This window comes from Anneissia japonica, unplaced genomic scaffold (genome assembly GCF_011630105.1).
Source record: "Anneissia japonica isolate Jap-2015-1 unplaced genomic scaffold, ASM1163010v1 scaffold287879_len466271_cov187, whole genome shotgun sequence".
Lineage (NCBI taxonomy): Eukaryota > Metazoa > Echinodermata > Crinoidea > Comatulida > Comatulidae > Anneissia > Anneissia japonica.
The window spans coordinates 125,513-129,298 of record NW_022706284.1 but is presented as its reverse complement, the minus strand read 5'-3'; the positions used below and the strand labels follow the sequence as shown (position 1 = coordinate 129,298).

Here is a 3,786-nt window from a genome sequence, read left to right as displayed (position 1 = left end):
AGATGTGTATAAGAGACGTGGTTTGGGATGTTACTCTGCGAAATATAGTTTCGTAATTGGAAGGCCTGCTACCAGTTAGTTCGATGTTGTTTTGTTGTTATGTTTTTTGTTGTTGTCAAAACAAGAAACATTCCTTGTAGAATTATATATTTTTTGTGATATATACTTATAGATTAAATTAACAAATTAATTCAATTGTTGCACTTTATTAATTCCACATTTAAAATTCAATCTTTAAATATTCATTTATATACAATTCAATTTTTATATTATTTCAAAACACGATTTAACAATCATTTTGCTTACATTCTGCTGATACTTTGTTAAGAACGAAATAAATTGTTTGAGGCCCATTACTAGTTGCCTATGAAATAACTCTGCTTACCGTCTACTACATTCAGTGAGAAACGTTCCCAATTCCAGGCTCTCCTGGTAGACACAGACACAGAGGTTGCCAGACACAAAGTTATTTGACTCTTTGTACGCCGCCAATACGAAGCCGACTGGCTCGTCCAGTAACAAAATGGTAGTAAGGAGTTGCTTTCTATATTATTTCATTTAATTAGGTTTCAAAATTTGCTGTGAGACCTATTTGTTTGTTTTTTTGTAAATTTCAAGATGTTGCTCATTGAGAGCATGTTGTTAAACTAGCTGCTCCGTGAAGTCTGGCTGAGGTTATCATCAAAGAGTATATTATACCCTTTGTTATCATCAGCCTGTGATTGAAGAAGCGTAATCTTATTTCATAATGTATGAGGTTTAGGTAATTCGTTTGGTTCTCAATAAAAGATGTCTGCCTTAATACCGGTAGTGGCTGTCTCTTATACTATTATTATTATTATTATTATTATTATTGTTATTGTGGTTGTTGTTGCGATGAAAAGTTAACACAAACGATATGGTGGCTAAACGAATATTACATGTAAATATTTTTTTTTATTTGTTTGTTCCCCGAGAAAATCTATCGTCTTCCCCGAAGGGGGGGCTATATCCCCCAGCCCCCCCTCTGGCGCCACCCCTATTATTAAATAGGCCTAATGTGTTGAATTTGCGTAGGCTAGGCAGTCAAAAGAATCCAGGGCTTTGATAAATTAATTAAATAGCTAGGCCCTGACTACAACAATCTTGTTCGAAATGGGTTCAATACAATTTACAAACTGAACTGGACGAAAAACTGAACATTGGAGCCGGTCCAGAGGGGTGTCTGTATTGTGAGAGTAGACTGCAACTTACGACATACAATCATGTGAGCCAAGTTCCACAGCGCGCTGTCTGAGATGTTAGTTTTGACATGGCTAACTTGTTGCCGTACAACAAGTATTGAACTTCGTATTTTCCCACGGCTGTGTATTTTTCCCACGTGCGCTACTAAATTTAGAACTTCGACTTGTGTGGTTAAAATTACTTTAAAATCGGCCTATCCGGACCGAAAAATTCTGTTGATATAGCCGAAATTCGACTTATAGAAATTTGAATTAAACAAACAATTTACACAGTAATACAGAGGAAAGAATTGGGACTTTTTCAAAAATCCGACTGACGCGAATTTTCGACTTAAACAGAGTCGACTTTGGCAGACTCGACTGTATTAATTATTATTACTGAAACATTAATTATATTTTTTTATGTATACTTTCTTTAAATTTTTCAGTAGTTTTCTTCATTTGTGCAGGAAATTTCGAGAAAATAGGTCCGCAGAATCGCATTAACACTGCGAATGTCTATACATTGGTTACAATAACCACCGGCCGACTTTACTGCAACATTTGCGCGGAAATTTTTAATATGCGTGGATGGAATTTTTTCTTTATGAGATAACTCTAAATCAATTTACACATAATAATTCAACCTAAACAGAGTTCCAGAGTTTTCACCAACATTTCGGGAGTGCTGAGATTCCAGCTCCCCACTTGTCAAAGGCCATTTAGGCTTCGTTTTAAGCCCGAAAAATTGGCATCACACAGTTGGTCAGCGACACTTCTTATTTAGGTTATAATGTAGCCTAGAACATTAGGCCTGGGCCTGTACAACTTCAGCAAAGTATCTTATACCTACATATATAATGATCTATAGTTTCATTTTCTTGTTCAATGGTTGTTTTTATTGAGAATTATTTAAAAAAACAAAAAACTGGTACACCTTTCAACCTCGAAACTTCAGTATTAATCGCCAGAGAACATCGTCACACTTCTAGTGTTTACAAAGGTTTCGCGGAGTAACATATCCCAAACATTGCAAGTTGCCCCGAATGATGTAATATCCCAGCATTCTGACTGGTTTACAACTTGCAATGGACTCAACATACCTCTTTTGCCAGCCGGTGTAGTCGGGCGCACACGTGGTTTGGGATGTTACTCTGCGAAATATAGTTTCGTAATTGGAAGGCCTGCTACCAGTTAGTTCGATGTTGTTTTGTTGTTATGTTTTTTGTTGTTGTCAAAACAAGAAACATTCCTTGTAGAATTATATATTTTTTGTGATATATACTTATAGATTAAATTAACAAATTAATTCAATTGTTGCACTTTATTAATTCCACATTTAAAATTCAATCTTTAAATATTCATTTATATACAATTCAATTTTTATATTATTTCAAAACACGATTTAACAATCATTTTGCTTACATTCTGCTGATACTTTGTTAAGAACGAAATAAATTGTTTGAGGCCCATTACTAGTTGCCTATGAAATAACTCTGCTTACCGTCTACTACATTCAGTGAGAAACGTTCCCAATTCCAGGCTCTCCTGGTAGACACAGACACAGAGGTTGCCAGACACAAAGTTATTTGACTCTTTGTACGCCGCCAATACGAAGCCGACTGGCTCGTCCAGTAACAAAATGGTAGTAAGGAGTTGCTTTCTATATTATTTCATTTAATTAGGTTTCAAAATTTGCTGTGAGACCTATTTGTTTGTTTTTTTGTAAATTTCAAGATGTTGCTCATTGAGAGCATGTTGTTAAACTAGCTGCTCCGTGAAGTCTGGCTGAGGTTATCATCAAAGAGTATATTATACCCTTTGTTATCATCAGCCTGTGATTGAAGAAGCGTAATCTTATTTCATAATGTATGAGGTTTAGGTAATTCGTTTGGTTCTCAATAAAAGATGTCTGCCTTAATACCGGTAGTACTTTGAATATAATCATTCAGATGATGCCTAATTGTATTTATTGACGATTTATTTAGAGATAAATTTTGATTATTGCTTGATCTGGGCCGTTTACATCGCATGAGTCAATACTGTATACGATCGTTTGAAATTTCGGTACATAGTCTATCTTATGATAAGGAAACGTTCACAATTACTTTTACAATTGATGTTTATGCCTATGTAGACTACACCCAGTTTCTAATTCATAATACACAAAAGCTGATACAAAGACACTCCTAGCACTGCAGCAGAAACCTATTGTAGACCAGCATCAACACAAACACCCCATTTTCCACCCCTACCTTACAATGGTATAATCCATTGTTGGGTGGCTTCGGACAGGGGTGGCTTTATTCCTACATTCTTCGCCTTGAATACTTTAGAATAAGCCTCTCGATTATAATAATAAATTATTGAGCTTACACTCCCAATGTTACGGTGCGTCAAAACCAACAAAATTACATTAAAAAGCACAAACACAATATTTGAAAAACCTTCCTTTCATTTTTTATGTATTTATTTACCTTATTGTTTATTCTGGGGGCTGCTCAGGGATAAAATCCCTGGTCCTCCGCAGATCCCAGCAAAGAAGATAACAAACAGTGAAACACGTCTCTTATACACATCTAGA

General features: G+C 35.5%; 1 protein-coding gene across 1 annotated transcript in view; it reads right to left on the bottom strand.

Moving 5' to 3' along the window:
• Positions 1–3,786, bottom strand: part of LOC117106089 (putative glutathione-specific gamma-glutamylcyclotransferase 2) — a 14,130-nt gene that overhangs the window by 9,243 nt on the left and 1,101 nt on the right. The gene's annotated exons all lie outside the window — the stretch shown is intronic.